General features: G+C 44.2%; 6 long non-coding RNA genes across 6 annotated transcripts; all 6 read left to right on the top strand.

Annotated features, from left to right (window-relative positions):
- Window positions 1-58: 58 nt before the first annotated feature.
- Window positions 59-2,134, top strand: LOC122342467. Its single transcript, XR_006250575.1, has 3 exons — window positions 59-130; window positions 982-1,066; window positions 1,855-2,134. It is a non-coding gene; the product is annotated as an uncharacterized LOC122342467 (long non-coding RNA).
- A 664-nt stretch (window positions 2,135-2,798) lies between these two features.
- LOC122342466 lies at window positions 2,799-5,037 on the top strand. The gene is made up of 3 exons (XR_006250574.1): window positions 2,799-2,929; window positions 3,782-3,866; window positions 4,781-5,037. It is a non-coding gene; the product is annotated as an uncharacterized LOC122342466 (long non-coding RNA).
- A 3,623-nt stretch (window positions 5,038-8,660) lies between these two features.
- LOC122342525 lies at window positions 8,661-10,766 on the top strand. Its single transcript, XR_006250588.1, has 3 exons — window positions 8,661-8,779; window positions 9,633-9,703; window positions 10,639-10,766. It is a non-coding gene; the product is annotated as an uncharacterized LOC122342525 (long non-coding RNA).
- Window positions 10,767-11,660: 894 nt separating this feature from the next.
- LOC122343364 lies at window positions 11,661-13,722 on the top strand. The gene is made up of 3 exons (XR_006250761.1): window positions 11,661-11,715; window positions 12,568-12,652; window positions 13,588-13,722. It is a non-coding gene; the product is annotated as an uncharacterized LOC122343364 (long non-coding RNA).
- A 905-nt stretch (window positions 13,723-14,627) lies between these two features.
- On the top strand, window positions 14,628-16,553 carry LOC122343317. The gene is made up of 3 exons (XR_006250754.1): window positions 14,628-14,664; window positions 15,515-15,599; window positions 16,525-16,553. It is a non-coding gene; the product is annotated as an uncharacterized LOC122343317 (long non-coding RNA).
- A 988-nt stretch (window positions 16,554-17,541) lies between these two features.
- LOC122343408 lies at window positions 17,542-19,575 on the top strand. The gene is made up of 3 exons (XR_006250769.1): window positions 17,542-17,596; window positions 18,451-18,535; window positions 19,465-19,575. It is a non-coding gene; the product is annotated as an uncharacterized LOC122343408 (long non-coding RNA).
- Window positions 19,576-22,332: the final 2,757 nt, after the last annotated feature.

Here is a 22,332-nt window from a genome sequence, read left to right as displayed (position 1 = left end):
CTGGTAGTAAAGTGAACTGCGTTTTTCATCCGCTCCACAAGGCGGCAGAAGCGCCTTTCAGAGACTTCGAACCCCCGACTGATCAGAAGAAGTAGAAACCTGGGAAGAAAACACGACAGTTCGCGTCAATGTGAGTTACCGAAAGCTCCCATAAACACAAGCACTACACGCGTTCACACAGCAAACGTTAGTCGAAACGTGATATTTTGAGGTTATCAGGCAGTCGGTCGATCGTTCAGTCGACCACAAACACGTTAATAGTGTTGAAATAAATGCAGTTCTGAAATTGTAAATCGAATGCATCGTTGTCGCCGCATACTCGCATCTAACGTAAACGATCAAACTCTACTTGGCAGGCGGAGAACATTTGCAACTGAACACATGTAAAGTGATTTAAAGAACAATACGGTACCGTGTTTTGTGTTCAAGTGATGAAGGGTGTGTTTACGTGCTGTCAAACAGTGTGATTGATTAACGAGTCGGACCAATGGGAGTGGACGACGGCGCCGCCTCTCCTTCCGGATTGGCTGTTTTTAAAAGGGCCGGGAACATTATTAGTTGAACCAAGTGATTTGAATCGTATCGCGAATCATTTGATTCAGAACAGGATTTCGAAGCGCGTTTTGAGAATCGTTTGATTCAAAACGCGATGCCGAATCGGATCACGTATTGGGATTCGAATCATTTGAGTCAGAACCGGATTTGAAAGGGCGTTTTGTGAATCATTTGATTCGAAAGCGCGACATCAGAGTGTTGCGCGAATAATTGCATCCCCTATTTTAACCACTTAAACATTTTTTGCTTTAAAGACCGTAGAAAAGGTGTAGTGAATTTGTTTTGTGTACCTGAATAGTATCTTGGCATGTTTGTCTAAAACATATAGAATTGTATTATTTTTGTTTTCCATAATGTGTTAAAACCAACTCTTCTGGTCCACGCGACATGAAATTAAAGTCTTTATCCATCTGTGTTGCCCTGCAGAGTAAGAGAGGTGTTGAACGGAAGCAGAGCTCTGGAGCGTGAGGACAGACAGTGGCTGTAATGATGGACGTGTGCTGAAGGACGGGTGAGGCTTGTTTTGTGTCGTGTTGTGTAGTTGATGCGTAGGTTGCCATCATTTTCTTTTTGGGGGGTCACTCCTCTAGAAAGCAAATGATGGTAACCTAAGCGGGCGGGAAGGGACGGCGGCTCAAATTTTTATACAGGCAAATTTCAATTTTTGAAATCAAGAAGCATAACCCCGCTGGACATGGTGCCGGGCTCGGGGGACCCGAGCCAGCCATCCCCGCCCCTTCATTCACACAGCACACGCACTCCAGTGCGCCATGCGCCACATTCACACGTAACGCGGAGATCCGGCTGGGATTGAACCAGCAACCTCTGAACCCGTGAGGCAGTGCTCTGACCAGTGAGCCACAGATCTCTTGGAGTGAGGCGTGCTGGAACTTGTATTTCACTGTTTGTTTGACGTTACGATAAGCTAGTTAAAGGTCGGGCTCCCCTGAATCGTCTGCACAAAGAGCTCCGGCTGGGTTCGAACCAACAAGCTCTGAACCGTGAGGCGGCGCTTACCTGTGAGCCACGCAGCTCTCTTGGCTCAAGGTGTGCTGTATGCGTGTGCGTGTGTATAGAGACGCCTCTGAACATTTTAGCATGTTATCTGTTCACATAGCTGCAACATCACGGGGGATCTATTTGATTCATTAGGACAGACAACAACTATGGGTGCTTTTGAAACATTGCTTCATTTCAAACACGGACAACCCCGCAAAAAGAGAAAGCGGTTAATAAACAGAAGTGCATGCATCCCGCGGGAAGAACATTCTAACTGAGAACATTTCTTATGTCTTACAGGACTCATTTTCAATGATGCCACCCTTCCTTTTTCGTGTTCAGACTGAAGTACGTTAAGGTGGATCTGTTTTGTCTTTTGCGAAAGGAAGAAGACGAGCATCAAGTGATTTCCAGTGGATGCCATGACCTCCTCCGGGACAGCTGAAAGCAGCACATCATGCGCAAGCTGTGGAATCGTTTGAATCCTCTCTGTCGCGTCTTAAGCATCCAAGTGCAATGTTTCAAATAACTGCCCTGCTCAAAGCACAAATTAAATGGAAAAAGACATACAAACGCTGAAGGTTGTGAGCTCTGTTTGTTTATTATGCATCATATGTCTTTGGGCGTTGCAGTCTTTGTCACACGCTCAATTAAGCAAAGCACCTTAAAGCACATGCACCTGAAAATCATTTTCTGTTGAGCAAAATGGTAAAAAAAAAAAAAAAAAAAAAAGAGATGAATGAAGCAACTCTATGTTCAGTTTTCACTCTTGAAAAAGCTGTGCACACCGAATTTTAAAAACTACGAAACCGTATGAATTAAAACCAGAAATTTGAAGGAGACCCTGTGAAAAGAAAAGTTCAGAGTACATGATTTAAAAAAAACAAAAAACAAAACCCTTACTGCACACATCACTACATTAATTGGGACTCCACTAGTAGTTTATATGACAGTGGTCCTTACATTGCTTGCTTTCTTCTTTTTCCCTTGAACGTCTTACTTGGGGAAAAAAAAACAAAAAAAACCAAAAAACACCCAACTTCTGAAATATGAACCGCCTCGGCTTTGCGTTTTCGCGTAACGGGCCACAAGAGGGAGCCGGTGATTCGTCACAAGCCTTTATTCACACTTAACAAATACGGAACTTGAGTACTTGAATATTTATTCACGCACGTGTTACTTGGGAATATAGCCAGCAAATTAATTTGTAACAACGTTGAGTCTGATGAGGCTGTGACACGACAGCTGGTAGTAAAGTGAACTGCGTTTTTCATCCGCTCCACAAGGCGGCAGAAGCGCCTTTCAGAGACTTCGAACCCCCGACTGATCAGAAGAAGTAGAAACCTGGGAAGAAAACACGACAGTTCGCGTCAATGTGAGTTACCGAAAGCTCCCATAAACACAAGCACTACACGCGCTTCACACAGCAAACGTTAGTCGAAACGTGATATTTTGAGGTTATCAGGCAGTCGGTCGATCGTTCAGTCGACCACAAACACGTTAATAGTGTTGAAATAAATGCAGTTCTGAAATTGTAAATCGAATGCATCGTTGTCGCCGTACTTCGCATCTAACGTAAACGATCAAACTCTACTTGGCAGGCGGAGAACATTTGCAACTGAACACATGTAAAGTGATTTAAAGAACAATACGGTACCGTGTTTTGTGTTCAAGTGATGAAGGGTGTGTTTACGTGCTGTCAAACAGTGTGATTGATTAACGAGTCGGACCAATGGGAGTGGACGACGGCGCCGCCTCTCCTTCCGGATTGGCTGTTTTTTAAAAGGGCCGGAACATTATTAGTTGAACCAAGTGATTTGAATCGTATCGCGAATCATTTGATTCAGAACAGGATTTCGAAGCGCGTTTTGAGAATCGTTTGATTCAAAACGCGATGCCGAATCGGATCACGTATTGGGATTCGAATCATTTGAGTCAGAACCGGATTTGAAAGGGCGTTTTGTGAATCATTTGATTCGAAAGCGCGACATCAGAGTGTTGCGCGAATAATTGCATCCCCTATTTTAACCACTTAAACATTTTTTGCTTTAAAGACCGTAGAAAAGGTGTAGTGAATTTGTTTTGTGTACCTGAATAGTATCTTGGCATGTTTGTCTAAAACATATAGAATTGTATTATTTTTGTTTTCCATAATGTGTTAAAACCAACTCTTCTGGTCCACGCGACATGAAATTAAAGTCTTTATCCATCTGTGTTGCCCCTGCAGAGTAAGAGAGGTGTTGAACGGAAGCAGAGCTCTGGAGCGTGAGGACAGACAGTGGCTGTAATGATGGACGTGTGCTGAAGGACGGGTGAGGCTTGTTTTGTGTCGTGTTGTGTAGTTGATGCGTAGGTTGCCATCATTTTCTTTTTTTGAGGGTCACTCTCTAGAAAGCAAATGATGGTAACCTGCTTGGCGGGAAGGGACGGCGGCTCAAATTTTTTATACAGGCAAATTTCAATTTTTGAAATCAAGAAGCATAACCCCGCTGGACATGGTGCCGGGCTCGGGGGGACCGAGCCATCCCCGTCCCCTTCATTCACACAGCACACGCACTCCATGCACGCCATTCACACGTAACGCGGAGATCCGGCTGGGATTGAACCAGCAACCTCTGAACCCGTGAGGCAGTGCTCTGACCAGTGAGCCACAGATCTCTTGTCGTCCGTCGTGCCGGAACTTGTATTTGTGTGACATAACACTAGTCTATAGTTAAAGCTTTAGCCCTCCTGTCACAGACAGCCTCGGCGAGCTCGAACCGGCAACCTCCGAACCGTGAGGCAGTGCCCTTACCAGTGAGCCACAGATCTCTTGGAGTGAGGCGTGCTGGAACTTGTATTTCACTGTTTGTTTGACGTTACGATAAGCTAGTTAAAGGTCGGGCTCCCCTGAATCGTCTGCACAAAGAGCTCCGGCTGGGTTCGAACCAACAAGCTCTTACCTGTGAGCCACGCAGCTCTCTTGGCTCAAGGTGTGCTGTATGCGTGTGCGTGTGTATAGAGACGCCCCTCTGAACATTTTAGCATGTTATCTGTTCACATAGCTGCAACATCACGGGGGATCTATTTGATTCATTAGGACAGACAACAACTATGGGTGCTTTTGAAACATTGCTTCATTTCAAACACGGACAACCCCGCAAAAAGAGAAAGCGGTTAATAAACAGAAGTGCATGCATCCCGCGGGAAGAACATTCTAACTGAGAACATTTCTTATGTCTTACAGGACTCATTTTCAATGATGCCACCCTTCCTTTTTCGTGTTCAGACTGAAGTACGTTAAGGTGGATCTGTTTTGTCTTTTGCGAAAGGAAGAAGACGAGCATCAAGTGATTTCCAGTGGATGCCATGACCTCCTCCGGGACAGCTGAAAGCAGCACATCATGCGCAAGCTGTGGAATCGTTTGAATCCTCTCTGTCGCGTCTTAAGCATCCAAGTGCAATGTTTCAAATAACTGCCCTGCTCAAAGCACAAATTAAATGGAAAAAAAGACATACAAACGCTGAAGGTTGTGAGCTCTGTTTGTTTATTATGCATCATATGTCTTTGGGCGTTGCAGTCTTTGTCACACGCTCAATTAAGCAAAGCACCTTAAAGCACATGCACCTGAAAATCATTTTCTGTTGAGCAAAATGGTAAAAAAAAAAAAAAAAAGATGAATGAAGCAACTCTATGTTCAGTTTTCACTCTTGAAAAAGCTGTGCACACCGAATTTTAAAAACTACGAAACCGTATGAATTAAAACCAGAAATTTGAAGGAGACCCTGTGAAAAGAAAAGTTCAGAGTACATGATTTAAAAAAAAAAAAACAAAACCCTTACTGCACACATCACTACATTAATTGGGACTCCACTAGTAGTTTATATGACAGTGGTCCTTACATTGCTTGCTTTCTTCTTTTTCCCTTGAACGTCTTACTTGGGGAAAAAAAAACCAAAAAAAAACACCCAACTGCTGAAATATGAACCGCCTCGGCTTTGCGTTTCGCGTAACGGGCCACAAGAGGGAGCCGGTGATTCGTCACAAGCCTTTATTCACACTTAACAAATACGGAACTTGAGTACTTGAATATTTATTCACGCACGTGTTACTTGGGAATATAGCCAGCAAATTAATTTGTAACAACGTTGAGTCTGATGAGGCTGTGACACGACAGCTGGTAGTAAAGTGAACTGCGTTTTTCATCCGCTCCACAAGGCGGCAGAAGCGCCTTTCAGAGACTTCAAACCCCGACTGATCAGAAGAAGTAGAAACCTGGGAAGAAAACACGACAGTTCGCTGGTCAATGTGAGTTACCAAAGCTCCCATAAACACAAGCACTACACGCGTTCACACAGCAAACGTTAGTCGAAACGTGATATTTTGAGGTTATCAGGCAGTCGGTCGATCGTTCAGTCGACCACAAACACGTTAATAGTGTTGAAATAAATGCAGTTCTGAAATTGTAAATCGAATGCATCGTTGTCGCCGTACTCGCATCTAACGTAAACGATCAAACTCTACTTGGCAGGCGGAGAACATTTGCAACTGAACACATGTAAAGTGATTTAAAGAACAATACGGTACCGTGTTTTGTGTTCAAGTGATGAAGGGTGTGTTTACGTGCTGTCAAACAGTGTGATTGATTAACGAGTCGGACCAATGGGAGTGGACGACGGCGCCGCCTCTCCTTCCGGATTGGCTGTTTTTTAAAAGGGCCGGGAACATTATTAGTTGAACCAAGTGATTTGAATCGTATCGCGAATCATTTGATTCAGAACAGGATTTCGAAGCGCGTTTTGAGAATCGTTTGATTCAAAACGCGATGCCGAATCGGATCACGTATTGGGATTCGAATCATTTGAGTCAGAACCGGATTTGAAAGGGCGTTTTGTGAATCATTTGATTCGAAAGCGCGACATCAGAGTGTTGCGCGAATAATTGCATCCTATTTTAACCACTTAAACATTTTTTGCTTTAAAGACCGTAGAAAAGGTGTAGTGAATTTGTTTTGTGTACCTGAATAGTATCTTGGCATGTTTGTCTAAAACATATAGAATTGTATTATTTTTGTTTTCCATAATGTGTTAAAACCAACTCTTCTGGTCCACGCGACATGAAATTAAAGTCTTTATCCATCTGTGTTGCCCCTGCAGAGTAAGAGAGGTGTTGAACGGAAGCAGAGCTCTGGAGCGTGAGGACAGACAGTGGCTGTAATGATGGACGTGTGCTGAAGGACGGGTGAGGCTTGTTTTGTGTCGTGTTGTGTAGTTGATGCGTAGGTTGCCATCATTTTCTTTTTGGGGGGTCACTCCTCTAGAAAGCAAATGATGGTAACCTAAGCGGGCGGGGAAGGGACGGCGGCTCAAATTTTTTATACAGGCAAATTTCAATTTTTGAAATCAAGAAGCATAACCCCCGCTGGACATGGTGCCGGGGCTCGGGGGGGACCCGAGCCATCCCCGTCCCTTCATTCACACAGCACACGCACTCCATGCGCGCCATTCACACGTAACGCGGAGATCCGGCTGGGATTGAACCAGCAACCTCTGAACCCGTGAGGCAGTGCTCTGACCAGTGAGCCACAGATCTCTTGTCGTCCGTTGTGCCGGAACTTGTATTTGTGTGACATAACACTAGTCTATAGTTAAAGCTTTAGCCCTCCTGTCACAGACAGCCTCGGCGAGAGCTCGAACCGCAACCTCCGAACCGTGAGGCAGTGCCCTTACCAGTGAGCCACAGATCTCTTGGAGTGAGGCGTGCTGGAACTTGTATTTCACTGTTTGTTTGACGTTACGATAAGCTAGTTAAAGGTCGGGCTCCCCTGAATCGTCTGCACAAAGAGCTCCGGCTGGGTTCGAACCAACAAGCTCTGAACTGTGAGGCGCGCTTTACCTGTGAGCCACGCAGCTCTCTTGGCTCAAGGTGTGCTGTATGCGTGTGCGTGTGTATAGAGACGCCCCTCTGAACATTTTAGCATGTTATCTGTTCACATAGCTGCAACATCACGGGGGATCTATTTGATTCATTAGGACAGACAACAACTATGGGTGCTTTTGAAACATTGCTTCATTTCAAACACGGACAACCCCGCAAAAAGAGAAAGCGGTTAATAAACAGAAGTGCATGCATCCAGCGGGGAAGAACATTCTAACTGAGAACATTTCTTATGTCTTACAGGACTCATTTTCAATGATGCCACCCTTCCTTTTTCGTGTTCAGACTGAAGTATCGTTAAGGTGGATCTGTTTTGTCTTTTGCGAAAGGAAGAAGACGAGCATCAAGTGATTTCCAGTGGATGCCATGACCTCCTCCGGGACAGCTGAAAGCAGCACATCATGCGCAAGCTGTGGAATCGTTTGAATCCTCTCTGTCGCGTCTTAAGCATCCAAGTGCAATGTTTCAAATAACTGCCCTGCTCAAAGCACAAATTAAATGGAAAAAGACATACAAACGCTGAAGGTTGTGAGCTCTGTTTGTTTATTATGCATCATATGTCTTTGGGCGTTGCAGTCTTTGTCACACGCTCAATTAAGCAAAGCACCTTAAAGCACATGCACCTGAAAATCATTTTCTGTTGAGCAAAATGGTAAAAAAAAAAAAAAAAAAAAGAGATGAATGAAGCAACTCTGCGTTCAGTTTTCACTCTTGAAAAAGCTGTGCACACCGAATTTTAAAAACTACGAAACCGTATGAATTAAAACCAGAAATTTGAAGGAGACCCTGTGAAAAGAAAAGTTCAGAGTACATGATTTAAAAAAACAAAAACAAAACCCTTACTGCACACATCACTACATTAATTGGGACTCCACTAGTAGTTTATATGACAGTGGTCCTTACATTGCTTGCTTTCTTCTTTTTCCTTTGAACGTCTTACTTGGGGAAAAAAAAAAAACCAAAAACACCCAACTTCTGAAATATGAACCGCCTCGGCTTTATGCTTTTCGCGTAACGGGCCACAAGAGGGAGCCGGTGATTCGTCACAAGCCTTTATTCACACTTAACAAATACGGAACTTGAGTACTTGAATATTTATTCACGCACGTGTTACTTGGGAATATAGCCAGCAAATTAATTTGTAACAACGTTGAGTCTGATGAGGCTGTGACACGACAGCTGGTAGTAAAGTGAACTGCGTTTTCATCCGCTCCACAAGGCGGCAGAAGCGCCTTTCAGAGACTTCGAACCCCCGACTGATCAGAAGAAGTAGAAACCTGGGAAGAAAACACGACAGTTCGCGTCAATGTGAGTTACCGAAAGCTCCCATAAACACAAGCACTACACGCGTTCACACAGCAAACGTTAGTCGAAACGTGATATTTTGAGGTTATCAGGCAGTCGGTCGATCGTTCAGTCGACCACAAACACGTTAATAGTGTTGAAATAAATGCAGTTCTGAAATTGTAAATCGAATGCATCGTTGTCGCCCGTGCATCGCATCTAACGTAAACGATCAAACTCTACTTGGCAGGCGGAGAACATTTGCAACTGAACACATGTAAAGTGATTTAAAGAACAATACGGTACCGTGTTTTGTGTTCAAGTGATGAAGGGTGTGTTTACGTGCTGTCAAACAGTGTGATTGATTAACGAGTCGGACCAATGGGAGTGGACGACGGCGCCGCCTCTCCTTCCGGATTGGCTGTTTTTTAAAAGGGCCGGGAACATTATTAGTTGAACCAAGTGATTTGAATCGTATCGCGAATCATTTGATTCAGAACAGGATTTCGAAGCGCGTTTTGAGAATCGTTTGATTCAAAACGCGATGCCGAATCGGATCACGTATTGGGATTCGAATCATTTGAGTCAGAACCGGATTTGAAAGGGCGTTTTGTGAATCATTTGATTCGAAAGCGCGACATCAGAGTGTTGCGCGAATAATTGCATCCCCTATTTTAACCACTTAAACATTTTTTGCTTTAAAGACCGTAGAAAAGGTGTAGTGAATTTGTTTTGTGTACCTGAATAGTATCTTGGCATGTTTGTCTAAAACATATAGAATTGTATTATTTTTGTTTTCCATAATGTGTTAAAACCAACTCTTCTGGTCCACGCGACATGAAATTAAAGTCTTTATCCATCTGTGTTGCCCCTGCAGAGTAAGAGAGGTGTTGAACGGAAGCAGAGCTCTGGAGCGTGAGGACAGACAGTGGCTGTAATGATGGACGTGTGAGGCTTGTTTTGTGTCGTGTTGTGTAGTTGATGCGTAGGTTGCCATCATTTTCTTTTGGGGTCACTCCTCTAGAAAGCAAATGATGGTAACCTAAGCGGCGGGAAGGGAAGGACGGCTCAAATTTTTATACAGGCAAATTTCAATTTTTGAAATCAAGAAGCATAACCCCGCTGGACATGGTGCCGGGGCTCGGGGACCCGAGCCATCCCCGTCCCTTCATTCATTCACAGCACACGCACTCCATGCGCGCGCCATTCACACGTAACGCGGAGATCCGGCTGGGATTGAACCAGCAACCTCTGAACCCGTGAGGCAGTGCTCTGACCAGTGAGCCACAGATCTCTTGTCGTCTCGTCGTGCCGAACTTGTATTTGTGTGACATAACACTAGTCTATAGTTAAAGCTTTAGCCCTCCTGTCACAGACAGCCTCGGCGAGCTCGAACCGGCAACCTCCGAACCGTGAGGCAGTGCCCTTACCAGTGAGCCACAGATCTCTTGGAGTGAGGCGTGCTGGAACTTGTATTTCACTGTTTGTTTGACGTTACGATAAGCTAGTTAAAGGTCGGGCTCCCCTGAATCGTCTGCACAAAGAGCTCCGGCTGGGTTCGAACCAACAAGCTCTGAACCGTGAGGCGGCGCTCTTACCTGTGAGCCACGCAGCTCTCTTGGCTCAAGGTGTGCTGTATGCGTGTGTGCGTGTGTATAGAGACGCCCCTCTGAACATTTTAGCATGTTATCTGTTCACATAGCTGCAACATCACGGGGGATCTATTTGATTCATTAGGACAGACAACAACTATGGGTGCTTTTGAAACATTGCTTCATTTCAAACACGGACAACCCGCAAAAAGAGAAAGCGGTTAATAAACAGAAGTGCATGCATCCCGCGGGAAGAACATTCTAACTGAGAACATTTCTTATGTCTTACAGGACTCATTTTCAATGATGCCACCCTTCCTTTTTCGTGTTCAGACTGAAGTACGTTAAGGTGGATCTGTTTTGTCTTTTGCGAAAGGAAGAAGACGAGCATCAAGTGATTTCCAGTGGATGCCATGACCCTCCTCCGACAGCTGAAAGCAGCACATCATGCGCAAGCTGTGGAATCGTTTGAATCCTCTCTGTCGCGTCTTAAGCATCCAAGTGCAATGTTTCAAATAACTGCCCTGCTCAAAGCACAAATTAAATGGAAAAAGACATACAAACGCTGAAGGTTGTGAGCTCTGTTTGTTTATTATGCATCATATGTCTTTGGGCGTTGCAGTCTTTGTCACACGCTCAATTAAGCAAAGCACCTTAAAGCACATGCACCTGAAAATCATTTTCTGTTGAGCAAAATGGTAAAAAAAAAAAAAAAAAAAAAAAAAAAAAGAGATGAATGAAGCAACTCTGCGTTCAGTTTTCACTCTTGAAAAAAGCTGTGCACACCGAATTTTAAAAACTACGAAACCGTATGAATTAAAACCAGAAATTTGAAGGAGACCCTGTGAAAAGAAAAGTTCAGAGTACATGATTTAAAAAAAACAAAAAACAAAACCCTTACTGCACACATCACTACATTAATTGGGACTCCACTAGTAGTTTATATGACAGTGGTCCTTACATTGCTTGCTTTCTTCTTTTTCCCCTTGAACGTCTTACTTGGGGAAAAAAAAAAAAAAAACAAAAAACACCCAACTTCTGAAATATGAACCGCCTCGGCTTTGCGTTTTCGCGTAACGGGCCACAAGAGGGAGCCGGTGATTCGTCACAAGCCTTTATTCACACTTAACAAATACGGAACTTGAGTACTTGAATATTTATTCACGCACGTGTTACTTGGGAATATAGCCAGCAAATTAATTTGTAACAACGTTGAGTCTGATGAGGCTGTGACCGACAGCTGGTAGTAAAGTGAACTGCGTTTTTCATCCGCTCCACAAGGCGGCAGAAGCGCCTTTCAGAGACTTCAACCCCGACTGATCAGAAGAAGTAGAAACCTGGGAAGAAAACACGACAGTTCGCGTCAATGTGAGTTACCGAAAGCTCCCATAAACACAAGCACTACACGCGTTCACACAGCAAACGTTAGTCGAAACGTGATATTTTGAGGTTATCAGGCAGTCGGTCGATCGTTCAGTCGACCACAAACACGTTAATAGTGTTGAAATAAATGCAGTTCTGAAATTGTAAATCGAATGCATCGTTGTCGCCAGTACTCGCATCTAACGTAAAACGATCAAACTCTACTTGGCAGGCGGAGAACATTTGCAACTGAACACATGTAAAGTGATTTAAAGAACAATACGGTACCGTGTTTTGTGTTCAAGTGATGAAGGGTGTGTTTACGTGCTGTCAAACAGTGTGATTGATTAACGAGTCGGACCAATGGGAGTGGACGACGGCGCCGCCTCTCCTTCCGGATTGGCTGTTTTTAAAAGGGCCGGGAACATTATTAGTTGAACCAAGTGATTTGAATCGTATCGCGAATCATTTGATTCAGAACAGGATTTCGAAGCGCGTTTTGAGAATCGTTTGATTCAAAACGCGATGCCGAATCGGATCACGTATTGGGATTCGAATCATTTGAGTCAGAACCGGATTTGAAAGGGCGTTTTGTGAATCATTTGATTCGAAAGCGCGACATCAGAGTGTTGCGCGAATAATTGCATCCCCTATTTTAACCACTTAAACATTTTTTGCTTTAAAGACCGTAGAAAAGGTGTAGTGAATTTGTTTTGTGTACCTGAATAGTATCTTGGCATGTTTGTCTAAAACATATAGAATTGTATTATTTTTGTTTTCCATAATGTGTTAAAACCAACTCTTCTGGTCCACGCGACATGAAATTAAAGTCTTTATCCATCTGTGTTGCCCCTGCAGAGTAAGAGAGGTGTTGAACGGAAGCAGAGCTCTGGAGCGTGAGGACAGACAGTGGCTGTAATGATGGACGTGTGCTGAAGGACGGGTGAGGCTTGTTTTGTGTCGTGTTGTGTAGTTGATGCGTAGGTTGCCATCATTTTCTTTTTGGGGGGTCACTCCTCTAGAAAGCAAATGATGGTAACCTAAGCGGCGAGAAGGGACGGCGGCTCAAATTTTTATACAGGCAAATTTCAATTTTTGAAATCAAGAAGCATAACCCCGCTGGACATGGTGCCGGGGCTCTCGGGGACCCGAGCCATCCCCGTCCCTTCATTCACACAGCACACGCACTCCATGCGCGCCATTCACACGTAACGCTGGAGATCCGGCTGGGATTGAACCAGCAACCTCTGAACCCGTGAGGCAGTGCTCTGACCAGTGAGCCACAGATCTCTTGTCGTCCGTCGTGCGGAACTTGTATTTGTGTGACATAACACTAGTCTATAGTTAAAGCTTTAGCCCTCCTGTCACAGACAGCCTCGGCGAGCTCTCGAACGGCAACCTCCGAACCGTGAGGCAGTGCCCTCACCAGTGAGCCACAGATCTCTTGGAGTGAGGCGTGCTGGAACTTGTATTTCACTGTTTGTTTGACGTTACGATAAGCTAGTTAAAGGTCGGGCTCCCTGAATCGTCTGCACAAAGAGCTCCGGCTGGGTTCGAACCAACAAGCTCTGAACCGTGAGGCGGCGCTCTTACCTGTGAGCCACGCAGCTCTCTTGGCTCAAGTGTGCTGCTGTATGCGTGTGCGTGTGTATAGAGACGCCCCTCTGAACATTTTAGCATGTTATCTGTTCACATAGCTGCAACATCACGGGGGATCTATTTGATTCATTAGGACAGACAACAACTATGGGTGCTTTTGAAACATTGCTTCATTTCAAACACGGACAACCCGCAAAAAGAGAAAGCGGTTAATAAACAGAAGTGCATGCATCCAGCGGGAAGAACATTCTAACTGAGAACATTTCTTATGTCTTACAGGACTCATTTTCAATGATGCCACCCTTCCTTTTTCGTGTTCAGACTGAAGTACGTTAAGGTGGATCTGTTTTGTCTTTTGCGAAAGGAAGAAGACGAGCATCAAGTGATTTCCAGTGGATGCCATGACCTCCTCGGGACAGCTGAAAGCAGCACATCATGCGCAAGCTGTGGAATCGTTTGAATCCTCTCTGTCGCGTCTTAAGCATCCAAGTGCAATGTTTCAAATAACTGCCCTGCTCAAAGCACAAATTAAATGGAAAAAGACATACAAACGCTGAAGGTTGTGAGCTCTGTTTGTTTATTATGCATCATATGTCTTTGGGCGTTGCAGTCTTTGTCACACGCTCAATTAAGCAAAGCACCTTAAAGCACATGCACCTGAAAATCATTTTCTGTTGAGCAAAATGGTAAAAAAAAAAAAAAAAAAAAAAAGATGAATGAAGCAACTCTGCGTTCAGTTTTCACTCTTGAAAAAGCTGTGCACACCGAATTTTAAAAACTACGAAACCGTATGAATTAAAACCAGAAATTTGAAGGAGACCCTGTGAAAAGAAAAGTTCAGAGTACATGATTTAAAAAAAACAAAAAACAAAACCCTTACTGCACACATCACTACATTAATTGGGACTCCACTAGTAGTTTATATGACAGTGGTCCTTACATTGCTTGCTTTCTTCTTTTTCCCTTGAACGTCTTACTTGGGGAAAAAAAAAAAAAAAAAAAAAAACCAAAAAACACCCAACTTCTGAAATATGAACCGCCTCGGCTTTGCGTTTTCGCGTAACGGGCCACAAGAGGGAGCCGTGATTCGTCACAAGCCTTTATTCACACTTAACAAATACGGAACTTGAGTACTTGAATATTTATTCACGCACGTGTTACTTGGGAATATAGCCAGCAAATTAATTTGTAACAACGTTGAGTCTGATGAGGCTGTGACACGACAGCTGGTAGTAAAGTGAACTGCGTTTTTCATCCGCTCCACAAGGCGGCAGAAGCGCCTTTCAGAGACTTCGAACCCCCGACTGATCAGAAGAAGTAGAAACCTGGGAAGAAAACACGACAGTTCGCGTCAATGTGAGTTACCGAAAGCTCCCATAAACACAAGCACTACACGCGTTCACACAGCAAACGTTAGTCGAAACGTGATATTTTGAGGTTATCAGGCAGTCGGTCGATCGTTCAGTCGACCACAAACACGTTAATAGTGTTGAAATAAATGCAGTTCTGAAATTGTAAATCGAATGCATCGTTGTCGCCGTACTCGCATCTAACGTAAACGATCAAACTCTACTTGGCAGGCGGAGAACATTTGCAACTGAACACATGTAAAGTGATTTAAAGAACAATACGGTACCGTGTTTTGTGTTCAAGTGATGAAGGGTGTGTTTACGTGCTGTCAAACAGTGTGATTGATTAACGAGTCGGACCAATGGGAGTGGACGACGGCGCCGCCTCTCCTTCCGGATTGGCTGTTTTTAAAAGGGCCGGGAACATTATTAGTTGAACCAAGTGATTTGAATCGTATCGCGAATCATTTGATTCAGAACAGGATTTCGAAGCGCGTTTTGAGAATCGTTTGATTCAAAACGCGATGCCGAATCGGATCACGTATTGGGATTCGAATCATTTGAGTCAGAACCGGATTTGAAAGGGCGTTTTGTGAATCATTTGATTCGGAAGCGCGACATCAGAGTGTTGCGCGAATAATTGCATCCCCTATTTTAACCACTTAAACATTTTTTGCTTTAAAGACCGTAGAAAAGGTGTAGTGAATTTGTTTTGTGTACCTGAATAGTATCTTGGCATGTTTGTCTAAAACATATAGAATTGTATTATTTTTGTTTTCCATAATGTGTTAAAACCAACTCTTCTGGTCCACGCGACATGAAATTAAAGTCTTTATCCATCTGTGTTGCCCCTGCAGAGTAAGAGAGGTGTTGAGCGGAAGCAGAGCTCTGGAGCGTGAGGACAGACAGTGGCTGTAATGATGGACGTGTGCTGAAGGACGGGTGAGGCTTGTTTTGTGTCGTGTTGTGTAGTTGATGCGTAGGTTGCCATCATTTTCTTTGGGGGTCACTCCTCTAGAAAGCAAATGATGGTAACCTAAGCATGGCGAGAAGGGACGGCGGCTCAAATTTTTATACAGGCAAATTTCAATTTTTGAAATCAAGAAGCATAACCCCCGCTGGACATGGTGCGGGGCTCGGGGGACCCGAGCCATCCTCGTCCCTTCATTCACACAGCACACGCACCTCCATGCGCGCCATTCCACATGCGCGGAGATCCGGCTGGGATTGAACCAGCAACCTCTGAACCCGTGAGGCAGTGCTCTGACCAGTGAGCCACAGATCTCTTGTCGTCCGTCGTGCCGAACTTGTATTTGTGTGACATAACACTAGTCTATAGTTAAAGCTTTAGCCCTCCTGTCACAGACAGCCTCGGCGAGGCTCGAACCGGCAACCTCCGAACCGTGAGGCAGTGCCCTTACCAGTGAGCCACAGATCTCTTGGAGTGAGGCGTGCTGGAACTTGTATTTCACTGTTTGTTTGACGTTACGATAAGCTAGTTAAAGGTCGGGCTCCTGAATCGTCTGCACAAAGAGCTCCGGCTGGGTTCGAACCAACAAGCTCTGAACCGTGAGGCGCTCTTACCTGTGAGCCACGCAGCTCTCTTGGCTCAAGGTGTGCTGTATGCGTGTGCGTGTGTATAGAGACGCCCCTCTGAACATTTTAGCATGTTATCTGTTCACATAGCTGCAACATCACGGGGGATCTATTTGATTCATTAGGACAGACAACAACTATGGGTGCTTTTGAAACATTGCTTCATTTCAAACACGGACAACCCGCAAAAAGAGAAAGCGGTTAATAAACAGAAGTGCATGCATCCCGCGGGAAGAACATTCTAACTGAGAACATTTCTTATGTCTTACAGGACTCATTTTCAATGATGCCACCTTCCTTTTTCGTGTTCAGACTGAAGTACGTTAAGGTGGATCTGTTTTGTCTTTTGCGAAAGGAAGAAGACGAGCATCAAGTGATTTCCAGTGGATGCCATGACCTCCTCCGGGACAGCTGAAAGCAGCACATCATGCGCAAGCTGTGGAATCGTTTGAATCCTCTCTGTCGCGTCTTAAGCATCCAAGTGCAATGTTTCAAATAACTGCCCTGCTCAAAGCACAAATTAAATGGAAAAAAAGACATACAAACGCTGAAGGTTGTGAGCTCTGTTTGTTTATTATGCATCATATGTCTTTGGGCGTTGCAGTCTTTGTCACACGCTCAATTAAGCAAAGCACCTTAAAGCACATGCACCTGAAAATCATTTTCTGTTGAGCAAAATGGTAAAAAAAAAAAAAAAAAAAAAAAAAAAAGATGAATGAAGCAACTCTGCGTTCAGTTTTCACTCTTGAAAAAGCTGTGCACACCAATTTTAAAAACTACGAAACCGTATGAATTAAAACCAGAAATTTGAAGGAGACCCTGTGAAAAGAAAAGTTCAGAGTACATGATTTAAAAAACAAAAACAAAACCCTTACTGCACACATCACTACATTAATTGGGACTCCACTAGTAGTTTATATGACAGTGGTCCTTACATTGCTTGCTTTCTTCTTTTTCCCCTTGAACGTCTTACTTGGGGAAAAAAAAAAAAAAAACCAAAAACACCTAACTTCTGAAATATGAACCGCCTCGGCTTTGCGTTTTTCGCGTAACGGGCCACAAGAGGGAGCCGGTGATTCGTCACAAGCCTTTATTCACACTTAACAAATACGGAACTTGAGTACTTGAATATTTATTCACGCACGTGTTACTTGGGAATATAGCCAGCAAATTAATTTGTAACAACGTTGAGTCTGATGAGGCTGTGACACGACAGCTGGTAGTAAAGTGAACTGCGTTTTCATCCGCTCCACAAGGCGGCAGAAGCGCCTTTCAGAGACTTCAACCCCGACTGATCAGAAGAAGTAGAAACCTGGGAAGAAAACACGACAGTTCGCGTCAATGTGAGTTACCGAAAGCTCCCATAAACACAAGCACTACACGCGTTCACACAGCAAACGTTAGTCGAAACGTGATATTTTGAGGTTATCAGGCAGTCGGTCGATCGTTCAGTGCGACCACAAACACGTTAATAGTGTTGAAAATAAATGCAGTTCTGAAATTGTAAATCGAATGCATCGTTGTCGCCAGACTTCGCATCTAACGTAAACGATCAAACTCTACTTGGCAGGCGGAGAACATTTGCAACTGAACACATGTAAAGTGATTTAAAGAACAATACGGTACCGTGTTTTTGTGTTCAAGTGATGAAGGGTGTGTTTACGTGCTGTCAAACAGTGTGATTGATTAACGAGTCGGACCAATGGGAGTGGACGACGGCGCGCGCCTCTCCTTCCGGATTGGCTGTTTTTTAAAAGGGCCGGGAACATTATTAGTTGAACCAAGTGATTTGAATCGTATCGCGAATCATTTGATTCAGAACAGGATTTCGAAGCGCGTTTTGAGAATCGTTTGATTCAAAACGCGATGCCGAATCGGATCACGTATTGGGATTCGAATCATTTGAGTCAGAACCGGATTTGAAAGGGCGTTTTGTGAATCATTTGATTCGGAAGCGCGACATCAGAGTGTTGCGCGAATAATTGCATCCCCTATTTTAACCACTTAAACATTTTTTGCTTTAAAGACCGTAGAAAAGGTGTAGTGAATTTGTTTTGTGTACCTGAATAGTATCTTGGCATGTTTGTCTAAAACATATAGAATTGTATTATTTTGTTTTCCATAATGTGTTAAAACCAACTCTTCTGGTCCACGCGACATGAAATTAAAGTCTTTATCCATCTGTGTTGCCCTGCAGAGTAAGAGAGGTGTTGAACGGAAGCAGAGCTCTGGAGCGTGAGGACAGACAGTGGCTGTAATGATGGACGTGTGCTGAAGGACGGGTGAGGCTTGTTTTGTGTCGTGTTGTGTAGTTGATGCGTAGGTTGCCATCATTTTCTTTTGGGGTCACTCCTCTAGAAAGCAAATGATGGTAACCTAAAGCGGGCGAGAAGGGACGGCGGCTCAAATTTTTATACAGGCAAATTTCAATTTTGAAATCAAGAAGCATAACCCCGCTGGACATGGTGCCGGGGCTCGGGGACCCGAGCCATCCCCGTCCCTTCATTCACACAGCACACGCACTCCATGCGCGCCATTCACACGTAACGCGAGATCCGGCTGGGATTGAACCAGCAACCTCTGAACCCGTGAGGCAGTGCTCTGACCAGTGAGCCACAGATCTCTTGTCGTCCGTCGTGCCGGAACTTGTATTTGTGTGACATAACACTAGTCTATAGTTAAAGCTTTAGCCCTCCTGTCACAGACAGCCTCGGCGAAGCTCGAACCGGCAACCTCCGAACCGTGAGGCAGTGCCCTTGCCAGTGAGCCACAGATCTCTTGGAGTGAGGCGTGCTGGAACTTGTATTTCACTGTTTGTTTGACGTTACGATAAGCTAGTTAAAGGTCGGGCTCCCCTGAATCGTCTGCACAAAGAGCTCCGGCTGGGTTCGAACCAACAAGCTCTGAACCATGAGGCGGCGCTCTTACCTGTGAGCCACGCAGCTCTCTTGGCTCAAGGTGTGCTGTATGCGTGTGTGCGTGTATAGAGACGCCCCTCTGAACATTTTAGCATGTTATCTGTTCACATAGCTGCAACATCACGGGGATCTATTTGATTCATTAGGACAGACAACAACTATGGGTGCTTTTGAAACATTGCTTCATTTCAAACACGGACAACCCCAGCAAAAGAGAAAGCGGTTAATAAACAGAAGTGCATGCATCCCGCAGGAAGAACATTCTAACTGAGAACATTTCTTATGTCTTACAGGACTCATTTTCAATGATGCCACCCTTCCTTTTTCGTGTTCAGACTGAAGTACGTTAAGGTGGATCTGTTTTGTCTTTTGCGAAAGGAAGAAGACGAGCATCAAGTGATTTCAGTGGATGCCATGACCTCCTCGGGACAGCTGAAAGCAGCACATCATGCGCAAGCTGTGGAATCGTTTGAATCCTCTCTGTCGCGTCTTAAGCATCCAAGTGCAATGTTTCAAATAACTGCCCTGCTCAAAGCACAAATTAAATGGAAAAAAAGACATACAAACGCTGAAGGTTGTGAGCTCTGTTTGTTTATTATGCATCATATGTCTTTGGGCGTTGCAGTCTTTGTCACACGCTCAATTAAGCAAAGCACCTTAAAGCACATGCACCTGAAAATCATTTTCTGTTGAGCAAAATGGTAAAAAAAAAAAAAAAAAAAGATGAATGAAGCAACTCTGCGTTCAGTTTTCACTCTTGAAAAAAGCTGTGCACACCGAATTTTAAAAACTACTAAACTGTATGAATTAAAACCAGAAATTTGAAGGAGACCCTGTGAAAAGAAAAGTTCAGAGTACATGATTTAAAAAAAAAAAAAACAAACCCTTACTGCACACATCACTACATTAATTGGGACTCACTAGTAGTTTATATGACAGTGGTCCTTACATTGCTTGCTTTCTTCTTTTTCCCCTTGAACGTCTTACTTGGGGAAAAAAAAAAAAAAAAAAAACACCCAACTTCTGAAATATGAACATACTCGGCTTTATTTTTCGCGTAACGGGCCACAAGAGGGAGCCGGATGATTAAGTCACAAGCCTTTATTCACACTTAACAAATACGGAACTTGAGTACTTGAATATTTATTCACGCACGTGTTACTTGGGAATATAGCCAGCAAATTAATTTGTAACAACGTTGAGTCTGATGAGGCTGTGACACGACAGCTGGTAGTAAAGTGAACTGCGTTTTCATCCGCTCCACAAGGCGGCAGAAGCGCCTTTCAGAGACTTCTCAACCCCGACTGATCAGAAGAAGTAGAAACCTGGGAAGAAAAACACGACAGTTCGCACGTCAATGTGAGTTACGAAAGCTCCCATAAACACAAGCACTACACGCGTTCACACAGCAAACGTTAGTCTAAACGCAGATATTTTGAGGTTATCAGGCAGTCGGTCGATCGTTCAGTCGACCTACAAACACGTTAATAGTGTTGAAATAAATGCAGTTCTGAAATTGTAAATCGACGCATCGTTGTCGCTTTGATTTCGGCATCTAACGTGAAATGATCAAACTCTACTTGGCAGGCGGAGAACATTTCTGCAACTGAACACATGTAAAGTGATTTAAAGAACAATACGGTACCGTGTTTTGTGTCTAAGTGATGAAGGGTGTGTTTACGTGCTGTCAAACAGTGTGATTGATTAACGAAGTCGGACCAATGGGAGTGGACGACGGCGCCGCCTCTCCTTCCGGATTGGCTGTTTTTTAAAAGGGCCGGGAACATTATTAGTTGAACCAAGTGATTTGAATCGTGACGCGAATCATTTGATTCAGAACAGGATTTCTCAAGCGCGTTTTGAGAATCGCTTGATTCAAAACGCGATGCCGAATCGGATCACGTATTGGGATTCGAATCATTTGAGTCAGAACCGATTTGAAAGGGCGTTTTGTGAATCATTTGATTCGAAAGCTACATCAGAGTGTTGCGCTAATAATTGCATCCCTCATTTTAACCTACTTAAACATTTTTGCTTTAAAGACCGTGAGAAAAGGTGTGCAGTGAATTTGTTTCTTGTGTACCTGAATAGTATCTTGGCATGTTTGTCTCAAAACATATAGAATTGTATTATTTTGTTTTCCATAATGTACGTTAAACCAACTCTTCTGGTCCACGCTACATGAAATTGTAAAGTCTTTATCCATCTGTGTTGCCCTGCAGAGTAAGAGAGGTGTTGAACGGAAGCAGAGCTCTGGAGCGTGAGGACAGACAGTGGCTGTAATGATGGACGTTAAAAGCAAGGACGGTGAGGCTTGTTTTGTGTAATGTGGTTGTGTAAAGTTGATGTAGGTTGCCATCATTTTCTTTGGGGGTCACCTCTCAGAAAGCAAATGATGGTAACCCAAGCGAAGCGGAAGGGACGGGGCGCTCAAATTTTTTATACAGTAAATTTCAATTTTTGAAATCAAGAAGCATAACCCCGGCTGGACATGGTGCCGGGCTCGGGGGGACCTGAGCCATCCTCGCTGGGCCCTTCATTCACACAGCACACGACTCCATGCGCGGCCATTCACACGTAACGCTGGAGATCCGCTGGGATTGAACCAGCAACCTCTGAACCCGCGAGGCAGTGCTCTGACCAGTGAGCCACAGATCTCTTGTCGTCCGTCGTGCCGAAACTTGTATTTGTGTGACATAACACTAGTCTATAGTTGTGCTTTTAGCCCTCCTGTCACAGAGAGAGCTCCTCGCGTAGCTCCGAACCGCAACCTCCAACTGCGGGAGGAGGCAGTGCCTCTACCAGTGAGCCACAGGATCTCTTGGAGTGAGGCGGTTGAACTTGTATTTCACTGTTTGTTTGATTTGCTACTTATAAGCCAGTTAAAGGTCGGGCTCTCTGAATCGGGCAGCCTGCACAAAGATGCGCCCTTCGCTGGGTCTGAACTAATAAGCTCTGAAATCATGGAGGCGGCGCTTCTTACCTGTGGAGCTGTTGGTTTTGGCTGGTTATGTAGTTGTATGCGCAGGCGCAAAGAGACGCCTTCCGAACATTTTAGCGCATGTTATCTGTTCATAGCGCAACATCATGGGGATCTATTTGATTCATTAGGACAGATAATAAATTCAGGTGCTTAGTCATTGCTTCATTTCAACACGGAT

This window comes from Puntigrus tetrazona, chromosome 4 (genome assembly GCF_018831695.1).
Source record: "Puntigrus tetrazona isolate hp1 chromosome 4, ASM1883169v1, whole genome shotgun sequence".
Classification (NCBI taxonomy): Eukaryota; Metazoa; Chordata; class Actinopteri; order Cypriniformes; family Cyprinidae; genus Puntigrus; species Puntigrus tetrazona.
The sequence above is the reverse complement of the archived record's forward strand: the minus strand, read 5'-3'. Positions and strand labels throughout refer to the sequence as shown.